The following is a 13,136-nucleotide window of genomic DNA, read 5'->3' on the forward strand; positions in this document are numbered from 1 at the left end:
TTTGAAACAACACGTGCATCAAATTCTTTTACCGTAGGAGCTGAGCGAAGCACCCTTTTGTTCACACAAACAAAGAGCTTCATCTAAAATCTACCACACGAATAAAACCCAGACATTCAACCCCTCCATGCGATGTGACTGTTAAATCTTAACTGGCAGTTATGTTTAAAGCATTTTTATTTTAAGCCTCTTGAAAATATAAATGATAAAAGGAAATTGAAGCCTGTGACTAATTACTATTTAATATTTAATTTTGAATAAGGAAATTATTAGGATGTGGCCTTGTGATGCCAAAACCTCATCAAGTATGGACAGTAGCCTTCCAAATCAAAACCAGAAATGTATGTGAATGAACTCCTGAAGTCTTCCTACTTGGCCGATCAATGATATTGATCAGCTGTTAATGCCAGGGAGAAACCATGGATTGTGCAGCCTGACATGACAAGGTCTCCAAAAACACTTGAAAATGCAAATGATGAATTTAACATTTTAAGTGGTTTAGGAATGCCAGTTTACGCTCATCTGTTGAGGATTTAGTGTAAACTTAAAAACAAAAAATCATTAATGCATGAATTGTTGGAGCTATTCCCAGTTACTCCTCAGAACCCTTTGACAAATTGTGCAGTCAGTGAGATCCTTAAAACACAACAACTAGAAGGTGTTTATAATTTTCTTCAGCCCAACAAAGACAAATGAGTGTTTGTGTTTTTCTGTATGTCTTTCTAACTGTGCTTAGATGTGTGTCCAGGACATAATTGGTGGAAAATGAGACACAAGAATACATAAAAACACTTCAGTCCCAGCAGTGTGCCAAGCCTGGGCTGACAGGAGCTGTGGAATAATATGCACCAGTAACAATAGAAGAAGATTAGAAGATTACTTTATTGTCAATGTAAGGCAATTGAAATATATCTTTACGGATATCCCTCCTAGTTACACTTACATTCGTCCTGAGTGAGCCAATTCAGAAGTGGACTGGTATAAGTCTGTCAGTTCACACCCGGCATTACAGTGTGTCTCGACTTGACCACAGTTACCGCTTGTGATCAGATCCCACTTTATGCAAATAAGCATGTACAACACTGGGACAAACAGACACCATGTTTTTAACGCAAAGGCAGAAAGTATAACATTTGCCGATGTAACAAGAAGGCCCAAATAGCATTTCACAACATCTATAAAGTTTCTCAACAACTCACAAAATTAAGCAATTTTTTAAAGGGAGTCTGGAGACTTTTTCCACTGGCGACAATGAGGTAGCCTATGTTATGTTTACTGTATTTGTAAGGTTTTACTATCAATAAAATGTTCCTAGCTGCGACAGAATTCTCTATTAAACATTGCTGTTCTTTCTGAAACCGTTCTATCACGTCTGAAGAATGATGTAACGGACACCTACTTTAGGCCTATGTCTCGATAATATTAAGCCTTAACTTGAAGAGATAGTTGCAGCCAGCAGTGGCACACATTTTATGACTTGAAAAGGCTACAGATTATGTATAGTCTCCATGTATGGAAGATTCTCATTTACTAGTGAGTATTTTAACCTCATGTTCCGGAGGTTAATGTATTTTCTTTAAATGTGTTTACAACATAGTAAGTGAGCAAATTTCTCCTTTGTTGCACCATTCTAATTTTTGCTTTCTTCTCCAATTTTCCATTTCATTAACTTTGAAGCACTTTTAGCTTCAGTGCTATTATGCTCGTCCTCTGCGTTTTCTTTCATCACATTTCCCCACTTTTGAATAAGACTTTTGAATCTTTTTCAAGAGTGAAACTCATAATTCTACCTTGCATAGCACAACGTCAGAACCTATAGCTGCCTGGATCTGCAGTAAAGCCTTTGACAAAGTGTTTGAATAAATTACAGCGATTTCTATTTGAACTAATGGATGTGTCCCTCTAGCCCCTCAAACCATTATCTAAAATGGACCACTGAAGGTACAAACTGATTACTTTTCAGTGTAGTGGTGCTGGCATCCAAGGTATTTAACATTAACGCACACTGTGATGGAATGCAAGTGCAGTCATTGAATGTATTTTATTGTGAAAGTTGTAGTGAAGGAATACTTTTTCTTCCTGCATTCAGTCTTGCATTGTGGCACCTATACAAACAATAATATCGCCACATTCTGACTAGAACACACAGCCTTCCTCTCAGCTTTCTGACAGCCAAGAAAAGCCACCTTCAGTTTGTTTGCTTGCTTGTGTAGTTCACCAGCAACAGCTATTCATGGGTGAACGACTGAAACACTACTTTTTAAGGCAGCAATAATGTGCGGAGCGCAACTGCAAGGTCTTTGAAGGCTTCAGCAAAAGAAAATAAATAGAGATGTAGATGTTTGCATGAGGGGGCGTAGCGGCGTATGCACACTCATCTTAATGGAGAAAAACAACCCTTGACCTTCATCACAGTTACAGTAATACTTGACAAGAGCTCAGGCTGAATTCACTTTTAAAAGTCATTGTGTCTTTAAAGGTAATGTCACTACTGAGTTATTCCACTCATCGATAAAACTATTTCAAAAATCTATCTGTTTACGTTGGGCTGTATTAGAGTTTTTTAGTTTGCTTTGTTTAGACAGAAATTTTGAAAGATTTGAAGATAATTGACTTAGTATAGTATAAGCTAAGAACGTCAGGTCAATACCGTGAATGCAGAAAACCATGAAAGGGTTTCAAGGACAGATATACTTTGAGGTTGAAATAGAAGCTATGAATCAACACCAACTGAAACAAACGTCATGCCCGTTTTCTACAGTGAGTAGAATTTTCTCCATGACCAAAATCTGATATATTCTTTATGGGTGTACATCTTTCCCTTATAAGACGATTTGATACACATCTAGATACATGGGCTACGACACAATTCAGGAAGGATGAATTGTTAACAGGGGATTCGGTGTGATTTGATGCAGTGCTATTTGATACGATGTAATCTTATAAGGTAGTCATTTATTTTCCATTATAAATCAAATAAAGCCTTTTTCGTAAAAATAGCAGTACTTGGGGTTCCCTGGTCTTTTAATTAGTATATCTGATATACTTCATTACAGACCAGTGAACCCCAAGTATTTTTGTCACTTAATGGCACAGGGGAAAAGATGAAAGTGAAATGTCATTTCAAAACCACACCAAGGATATCAGCAATAAGAGTGATGATTGGTTGCACTGTCAATGCCAATCATGATTGTGATTAGGACTAAATATAAACTGACTCACACAGCCATGCCCAGGTGCTTCACTGGCAGGTAGATATGAAATATATAATTATTACATTATGATTAGCTTAGACTTAGACTTAGAAGCGGGACTCAAATCTACATACTCCTCGCTGACGTATACACTCACCTGGTGACATGCTGGTTTTCTTTATCCCTCACATATATTGCGCCCAGACAATGATGTATTCACTTCTTTAATGTTAAAAAACAATTTCCAAATTCATATCAGTGAATCTTTACACCCCTTTTGCTTCACTACTTACATGGTAATTTACTACACCACTTAAAGTGGTATTATTATTATTATTGGTGCCACTGTTGCAAAGACATCAGAATCGCTTGAATAACACAGGAAACAGCGTGAGTTTATTCATTCATTTAGTCTATAATGCATACATGAAAGCAGAAAGAAAGTCTGCCTTAATTTTCCTGACAAATGTGCCCAGTGGTGAAAGTAAAGTTTTTAGGAAACCAATCTAAATATCTTGAGTCAGTTGCTTGGAATACTGCATTCACACAATGTCAGCAGATTGGGAAGACTGGGACAACCGTTCATTATTCTGATACGGGAGCGTTTGTTCATTATTTAAAGATGGCTAACCCCATTGCTTGCCTTTCAGTCCATATATGTAGACCGTTTAACCTAAATCTGTGGTTCTTAAAGTGGGGACTGGGGACCCTCAGGGGTCCTTGAGGGGATTCTGGGCATTCCCAGCAAAAAAGGAATATTTTATTTTCACCAGTTGCAAGCGATACAGTATGTGTGCTACTGGGGTAATAATATTAGTTACACTGCAACATCTAGCCGAGGTTTGCTACCACTAGCTAACATAAGCCTACTTCAAGTATTGATGGTAGGCCAAGAAAGGCTATGGCAGCAAGTACACAAATTGAGTGTGGGTGTGTCTTATTGCACATGAACTCAATTATTCTGTAATATAAAACTTTTTTTTTTCTTTAAAGTTTAAAAGTTGTAGTCCTACAATGGAATTATTCATAAATGATTAACAGACTAACAGTCATCTTCGTGGGGAAAAAATACAATTATAATTCCTGGTTACAATTTGAATTTATTTTTGGGGTTTTCTTTTTTCTTTTGCGAAATAGCTAAGTTATATTAACCTTTTAAACAACAAAGTACACAAAAAAACCTGGATTTTCACTCTACCATGTCAATATTCAAGATAATTCCAGATGAATCTATACATTAGAGGTGAAACACTTCTGTTGAGAGTGAAAATATTCCTGAGTCAAATTTGCTGCCAAAATGCCTTCCAGTCTACCAAATTAAAGAGCCTCTTATTTGACTGGAAGATATTTCCTGGATTAAAGATGGCACGCAACCTTACTCTAAACATTAATCGAACAGAGGGCTTTCAAATCTGGCATTTTACCGTGGGAAAAGACATACTACTTTGCTGTCATGTGAATGAATGGGAGAGGCATTTAGTGACAAAGAGGTGGCCTTTTCCCTTTGCCGTGTAATTCCAAGGCGGGGGGAAGATTGTAGCTTTATCAAACTCTCTGAATGGCTAAATGCAATAGCTGAACATTCTGAAAGTGCTCATCATCACAGCGTGACAGGAAGGAAAGAAGGGAGGAGAGAAGGAAGCAGGAAACAAGAAATAAATGAGGGATGGGATTGCTGGTGGAATAAATATTGAAAAAGAAATGTCCATGGGAAATAATAAAATTCATTCTCTAACATATACGCATGATTAAATTAAATTCTAGGCTAACCAAAAGACGAAAAATGAAACATTCTTTCCTGTTCTTGTTTGTCTCTCCATTCGACAGTTTGAGCGGTTGTTAACATCCCCTCCCCTCCTTCGCCTGACGGGGTGAAAGGTATCCGCTGCTCCCCGGGACAGAGGAGACCTCATTTTTATATGTGAACGGCTGTGAACACCGCTGAATGACACACTACAAAGGTTGGATGTGCCGCTGCCCTTTCTCTCTTAAATGGTACGTTGGCATTTAGCTTCGCACGTGTCAGCGGAACACACACCTCTCAAGTATTTGCACCCAAAATGTGTGGAAGTGTGTGTGCCCACATCAACACGGAGGATTTTTATCAGTTCCCAGAAACAGTGTGTGTGAGGGAGGGAGAGAGACAGAAGGGGGGATGATAAGACAGAGAGGAGCAAGAGAGCATATTCGCATGCACATTACATTTCACAGAAAGACAATTTACATTTTGAGTCCATATTATGTTAATTTTGAGTGGCCTCTCCAGATAATTCTATTACACAGATAGCTCTCCCATGTCGGCCAGGGCAGAAACATCATTTCACCCTGGAACACACACCTGCTGACGAGCGCCGCAACATGACGGAAAACAAGGGCTAAAGGCAGGTGGGTGTGTATCTGAGTTGTGTTTGTGTGCGTGTGTGGGGAAAAAGGATGTGTGTTCACGGAGGCCCGTAAAGAGAAACTTATCTAAACGACTCGTGATCCACAGAAATGGTTTATCAGTTTCTCTTTTAATACAGGATGTGCTGCCAGTGAGTGCGGTACACAGTATTATAGCTTCGAGGAAACCATATCGCTGCTGAAATCCCACAAGCTACCAAACCGCTGTAATTCTCTGTCATTCTCCCACAATCCTCTCCTGGCTCAGCACTGCCGACCGGGAGGATAGAGCCTGGGATTGCATAAAGTTGAACAGATTTTTATCGTTTTTTTTTTCTTTCTTTTTTTTAAACATGACTCATGAGCAAACAAGAATCCAACTTAGCTGCCAACATTTGCTGTCTAATCAATTCTAAAAATATCCTTACAGTTAGTTTTCCTGTTCAGTATCATTATAGCTTTTTTTTTCTTAGCCATACAGACAAAGGCTGCGTTACTGTTAACTTTACACTTTATACTTCACACAAGAGCAGCTGATTTTCTTCTACCACATTCTGGACTGGGTCTAACAGAGTGCTGCAAGGATGGTGTGTTTTTGTAGGCTACCCTGGAAGTTAGCATCAGCACGGTTCCTTCAACACAAGGCTGATTGGATTTTTCCGATGAATCAGAATCAGAAATTCCTTTATTAGTCCCGCAAGTGGGGGTTTGTGTGTCACCAGGAATCACCAGAGATAAAAAGCTAACGTTAGGCTACAGACAAACTACACCATGGCAACATGACTTCAACATTACATGTCATAGAAAAAACTTGAGATGACTTGACAATTACAACGGAAAGCTAACAAAATTTTGGGTTTTAGGTTTCATGAAGGACTCTATTATCCTTAGGTCTGTTCAGTTTGGACAGACTTTTACGAGCATACCAGAAATGTAAGAGCACAGATGCATGAACTCTGAAGCAGGTTTTACATTTTGTGGCTTGTTGATCTTGTGGTTTGAACATGAAAAGATTGGCTTTTTACTACTCACATATAAAAGAAATAATAATAATCTCCACTTTGTTTGTTCAAACATGGTGTTATCGTCAATCACATCTGCCCTTGCTCTTACTGTAATCCTAAAATCCATTTTCTCTGAACTTGCCTTTAACTGTCAGACAATTCTGTTGTGTCTGTCTAAAAATAAAAGTCCAAGCTGCTCACGTTTCTCAGTGGCCTGTCAGAGGCCACTTTCTCTGGCCCCTCCATCTCTCTGAGCAAGTAGGGATCATTAATGAAGTGGCCTTCTCATGGATATTGACTAGCCTGTCAGCTGGCCTGCCACACTCACTAATAGGAGCCATTGGTCTTGGCTTAAGACCTGACAGAGAGGCTGAAAAGGAAGAAAATGAGTGAGCATGTCCCTTCACCTCAAGATGGGTTTTGGCTACGGCCTTCAGCTAGCAAAGTTTGAGTTTGAGTTGGATGCGGCCAAGGTTTTGCCCCCTTAAAAGTGCAGAAAACTTCCCACACTGGAAAAGAAGGGAGAAGAGAGAGGTGAAAACTCCATCTGATAATGCCAGGATTGCTTTTAGAATGTAAGCAAAGCCACAGTGGGTGTCGTCGGAGCACAGCAAGCCAAGGAGAGCTCATTAAAATAGATGTGATGGTAAATTGGCACTCTTTAGAGCCTGAGGGTTTTCTAGGACTTTTTTTTTGTGAATTTAAGTAATAATTTGTGACATTTTCTTATGAATAAATGGCCATGTACAGTATCACTGGCTGATACAACAGTGGTTCAGTGTAATCCATGTCATTCAGGCCAGTACATGAAAAGTGGGTTGAATTTAACTGACAATTAGCTGTTCTAACCTCCAAATATAAAACATGGGAAAAGTGCTCAATAGATAGGAAGAGATTTTTGGTTTTGTTTTTTTTGTTTTTTTAAAACAAACTAATAAAAAAATATATATATAAAAAATCTTGTTAGGCTTAATCATGGGCAAGCATAGCCACTATATAGAAGTAGTAATGGATTGACACTGCCACCCATAGAGCCATGTTGCCACTATTGCTATGAATAAATAAAAAAGAGAATGTGAATGTATTTGTTGCAATTTCAAAGTTTTGCACTTGGTGAACCTAGAACCTTAAAAAACATTTAAATGCAACACATCAGCTATGTTTTATGTTCAGCCCACTACCAACCAAGCTTATGGAGCACTATAGAGTACCCTGCGATATATTAAAAACAAATGTAGAGGATTGTGATCAACAGGATCTGGACTGCAATGACTAAGTCGTTTAAAAAGATTAGCCTGAATTATTTGCTTACAGTTACTGTAGCATATGTGGATTACAATAAGAATCTACTTGAATATCAGCTTTACTATGCAACAGTATCATTGGTTCTGTGAATTATCTAACTTAAATGAACTTAAACAAACTTGTGTTAGAGGTGGGAATCACAAATCGCCTTGCTGTTTCAAATCATGATGTTCAGTTTGGAGGTTTGCAGTCACTGAATATTTAAGCGAATGCATCGTCACACACAGGCACTACAGTATGTACAACAGCAAGTGAACGCAGCACTGTTCAAATGTACTTTAGTAGTGTAACAGTAAAAAAACACATCTGTTTAAATCTTTAGTTTGCATCAAAACATGCAAAGAAATGTTCAACTCAACTCAAACTTGCTGTAGAGGGATATTATGTTGGTTTTAGATGAATTACACACCAGCCACTGTTCGGTTAAATTAACCTTAAATGACAGACAAGGCACACTAAACAAAATACAATTTTGTCTCTTTGACCCCAGCTCTAAATAACACTACTTTAATGAATGCGGGATGGAATGTTTTTATCATTGAACCTATCATCGCCTGCTGCATGTGCCAGGCCAGATACAGTAGATCTTACATGTCTCAGCATAATGACAGAGTCATCCCCAATCACTATCATTTCTAACATGATATATGTAGACTGTAAAATTTGTGGGCTACGATGTTTAAGATGAGTGAATCTTTTTTTCTTTTTCTGGTTGCAGAATATCAATCAACACTTTGCAAAGCAAGCAAGAAAGCCTTAAGAAAGACGTTGGGGATGGAGGAAGAGCTTTAAATGAGTCAGTGTGGTATGAAACCAACTTGCTCTCTGTAAACCAAACTCTCCATTTGTTTGTGTTTCAGTTTAGTGCGCTCAAGATCGTACCATAACTTTTGCATCGGCATGTCATATCTGCCGATGACGTACGTTTTCTTTTTTCTACTTTCTATATTTTGTGTTGTTTCATGCTTGTATAATGACAGAGTCTCATTTTGGCTTTTTTTTCATGATCCTTATACTTGTGTATGGCATTCATCCTGTATAGGTATTGTTATCGTAAAGCTGCATTAATCAGTACATTTATATGAACGATGGACCCGATGACTATGTGTAATGTGAGCAGTGGTGCTGGTGAACAACCCACAGAGAATTCATCTCTGAGCATTTAATCATCCTTCTGCTCATTGATTTGGTTTTACAACTCACAACTTTCCTGTTGTTATTTATTCTCACAGCTCTCATCCAGTAGTTAAGGTGCCTTTATTTTGAAAGTATAACCAGATGTTGCTTTTTTATTACCTCTAAAAAGTATCTTGTGCTCAGTCTGATCACACCTTTAAAGTGTCGCTCAGAGCACATTTGATTATATATTATTTGAGTTAAGTCGACTCATTCGAACATTTTAAGAATTAAAGAAGAAGCTATTTATTGTTAAAAATAATGAAATAATATATTCATATTCCGCCTATTTAGGAGAGCGGTGTTTGCTGAGCGAGTATTACAATTTGGTTTAAACTCCACTAAGGGTGTGTAGAATAAATTGTCTTTGTTTATTCATTTATCCCTTCGAGTCTAAGTTGTTTTCTTCTAAGCCATCAAAGTTTAAGTTTCCATTCAGTAGGTACATAAGCTTTTAACAAATAAAAACCAGGCATTTAATTTCAGGGGACATTTTCATTTGCATTTGACCCTGAACGCAACTGAAAAACAGCCGTAAGCCATCAAGTCTTAAAAAGAGAAAGAGCCTGATGTAACAGAAGGTGACAAGAAATCAGGGCCAAAACCAGCCAAAATAAATAAATAGACTTTTAGGAAGAGCAAGGACTGACAGGAAGTAAGGAAGGTGCTGCAAAGGTTAGTATGCTGGCCTTTCTACAGTAGATCACTGGGTGTCTGCTGATGGGAGGGTCCCTGAGCGGTGGAGGGCTGAGTTAGTGTGGGTGTGTATGTGTGTGTGTCAGGGAAGGGAAAGGCTGATGAACTTCACTTTCTATTAGCAGCCGACAGGGGCTCGCCAGCTCGGTCGCCAATCAATAGGCTGAAGGACAAGGATGTCAGAGAAATGAAAGACCCCTCGCTTTCCGACTGGCTACGAAAGAAGAGGGGAGAGGAAGGAGGGAGGGCTGAGGACAGAAATGGAGTGAGATGACAATGTGAGAGTGTGAGAAATATGCAGAGATAGAAAAAAATAAATCAAACAGAGATTGTTAAGTGTATGTGGATGTATGAGTTTCCGCATGTGAGGGATAACCTGTTCTGTGTGAGCTGTCGGTGTCAGAGGGGTGAGGAGGTTATCAGCCGAGGCAGAGTCTTTCCCCTCTATCTTCAACTCTTTGTCTGATCTCTTACAGGAACAGGATCCCAGGAGGTCCATAGCTCGTATTGTGCAGACACAGTGGAGGGCCCCCGGCAGGTCCAGAACCATCTGCAGGTCACACAATGTGAATAGACCTTTCCTATCGCCACTCAGATAATCCAGGAGAGTGAAAGGCATTCAAGACTCCTGATGACTCCAGAGCAGCAGAGCATGACACTGTATTTTCCATCTGTGTTTGAATTGTGCACATACATGGAGAGTGATACCCTGGAGTCTGGCCACAGCCATGTAAAATCTGTATTTTGTTTGTGCTGAAAGTAACCAGAGGCAGTCTAAACCTCTTCAAAAGTGTCCTTCCACACTGAAGCTACTCTCAAAACATTACAAGACATTTTCAAAAGAAAGTTCATCATTTATTCAACGCTGGACTATTTTACCATCGATCACATATAAAATGTCTTATGAATTTAGGTTAACTGTATAAGTATTATGATGTGAAAAAAATGCATTACACAATATCACAAAAAAAAAAAAAGGTAGAAAAAGGAAAGAGTATCTGTGAGAGAATGGATTAGGATGTGCAAGCGGTCTTTTTGGCAGCGAAAATTGAAAGTAAATCAGTATTTTTGCAATGAAAGTGTATATCTGTCCGCTCGTATTGTAGTTCAGCGAGGACTAACTGGTTACAGATACTGAAAAGTTTCTGTGTATGCCAATGTAATCTGATAGAAACTGTATTATTGTGGCTGCTCCATACAAAGAGATGCACGATAAGACCAGCTGTAGCTTGATCCGGCCTCCCTGACCCGTCGGCGTCTCATCCAGATATTTAAGTTGGGTGATAATTCTCTGGGGGTTTGTCAGTAGTCACGAAGAGTGACACTTTACATGTTATCTTTGAATCAATTTTTCATACAAAATATTGATCAGTTCAGCTTTGAACAGGTTTCTTATCAAATTTTCAACAGAGGTTTTGGCTGTTTTTGGCTGTCCCTTCAAATGTAAAATGGTCAAAAGCTAAAGCGTGTGTGAATAATTCCAAGCGGATTTGTCATCAGAGCTTTTGTAAATCTTAAAATACATATGTAACATACCCAGGGCATGATACATGCTTAACTAGATTGAATAGATTAGATATAGTAGATTTGAAACTGGGACTTGGTCTCTCTCAGCAGGTCTCTGTTGAAAAAAAGAGATAATTGGGAGAAGGGAACCAACCTGGTTAACAATGGGTTTAATAAATAAACATAACATGTCAGAGACCAAGGTCAGGGTAGTGTTTTCAGTTTAACAAATTCCTGTCTGCCACAACTACTAAATCGTTATTAACTAGTGGAGCATTTCTTTCAGGTAACTGTTTTGGCCCTGGAGATACATGATATTCAATGTACAGTGACAATTAGTAAACATATTTATACGACACTATGACACTATGTTTTTAAAGCTTATTAAGCTTAATAAAGTGTAAATAAAAATGCCATAAAAACACAAAATGTTTCGCTCCACATAAAGAAGTGGGATCATCTTTTCAGATGTAAAATCTCCCCAAAAACACTTTTTTTTTTGTTTTGTTTTTTTTTCAAGCAAATCCTGACATCAATATTTCTCCTGCGATATCCTGGATGTGAGTGCACATCAGCCTGTATGAATGTAACACAACAGCCTTTCCTCCGGCCCTGTCCTCCTGACTAAAAGCCTTTTTGACATGAATTAGCATGTCGTCCTTAAAAGGTAGACGGGTCCAATTTTCCTCTGAAAGGTCTGTCTCTAATAGGTACTCCTTCACAAATTCCAGCCTGATCTAACCTTGAATAAAGACCTGCATACTTTCTTTTTTCTCCCTCTTTACGTCCGTCTTCTCTCCTCTTTCTCTCCCCTCTGTGTAAAAAAAGACATAAAAATACAACACCAGCAGAGGAAAAAAAAACAACTTGTCATATCAAGGCTTATATTAAAAAAACACAACAACAAAGATTTCATTTCCATAATGCATTCTAATGGATGGGCGATGTGTTTCAGCAGGTGAGACCAGAGGGCAAAGGCTTCCCAGACAAACACAACAATAAACCTGACAAGCACCATTATGCCGTAGATATTACAGGCTGTTAGGGAATGGAAATGATGATAATTAGTTAATTCAGCTATAATCTCATTTGTTTGGCCTCACCTTTTGCTAATACGACTTTGACCCTGACGCTTGAACGTTCCAAACCGCATAAATGAGAGTGCCAGGATGCTAATTTAGCTGGCATATGTATTGGTTGTTGCTTTGCTGTTGGGATGGATGTAGGTTTGTGTGATACAGTATGTGCCTTAAAGCTGTTTGTTTGTTGTTAATGATGTCTCTTTGTGATCGTGGGGACATTTTAAGGCTTTATATGATGATTTTTTTTTTGTCTTTTTAACCAGCTGCAGCATTAAAAATTTCTGGATTGGTACATCTCTGAAAAGCCATTTATGCTGTTATACACTAGGGTTGTGAACAAATATAAACATATATTATGCTCTAAACCTATATTAACAGCATCCATGTTTTATGGGGTTTTTTGCAGTAATTTTCCACTTTCATCCGGTCAACACAATTTGCCACAAAAGCTTTCACCAGATTTGTTGTGCAGTTACGTATCACTCAGTAATATATTACTATAATATGTCACTTTTCCCAGTAAAGAGTCGTGTAAGGAATTACAATTTCAAAATCAGTAATATAATTACAGTTACTATAATAAGTAATGCAGCCTCAGTGTACTGCCATAAGCAATTTGTTTTTTGTCCTAGGTAGGCTGTCTCACAAGTACACGAACATGCAGCAGGTCCAGACAGGTCACATGCGCTATTGGCCAAAAAAAAGCTGAAGGATGGAGGATGAGGGAGTGTGGTCTGTGTCAGTGGTTTTGTCTCAGGTAAAAATGATTTCATCAGCAAAAAATACAATGT

At 38.5% G+C, this 13,136-nt stretch overlaps 1 protein-coding gene across 14 annotated transcripts in view; it reads left to right on the plus strand.

Moving 5' to 3' along the window:
- LOC311271079 (uncharacterized protein) overlaps positions 1 to 12,637 on the plus strand; it is a 79,998-nt gene extending 67,361 nt beyond the window's left edge. The window contains exons 3-7 of one of the 14 annotated variants that reach the window (XR_014624348.1): positions 5,022 to 5,189; positions 5,461 to 5,579; positions 8,604 to 8,681; positions 9,880 to 10,035; positions 10,234 to 12,637. The gene's annotated coding sequence lies outside the window, so the exon portion shown is untranslated. Of the gene's footprint in view, positions 1 to 5,021; positions 5,584 to 8,603; positions 8,691 to 8,745; positions 10,036 to 10,233 lie in introns of all 14 variants that reach the window. The other 13 variants (XR_014624349.1, XR_014624337.1, XR_014624338.1 and 10 more) reach the window with 13 other exon arrangements.
- Positions 12,638 to 13,136: the final 499 nt, after the last annotated feature.

This window comes from Pagrus pagrus, assembly GCF_965226575.1.
Source record: "Pagrus pagrus genome assembly, chromosome: 15".
NCBI lineage: Eukaryota > Metazoa > Chordata > Actinopteri > Spariformes > Sparidae > Pagrus > Pagrus pagrus.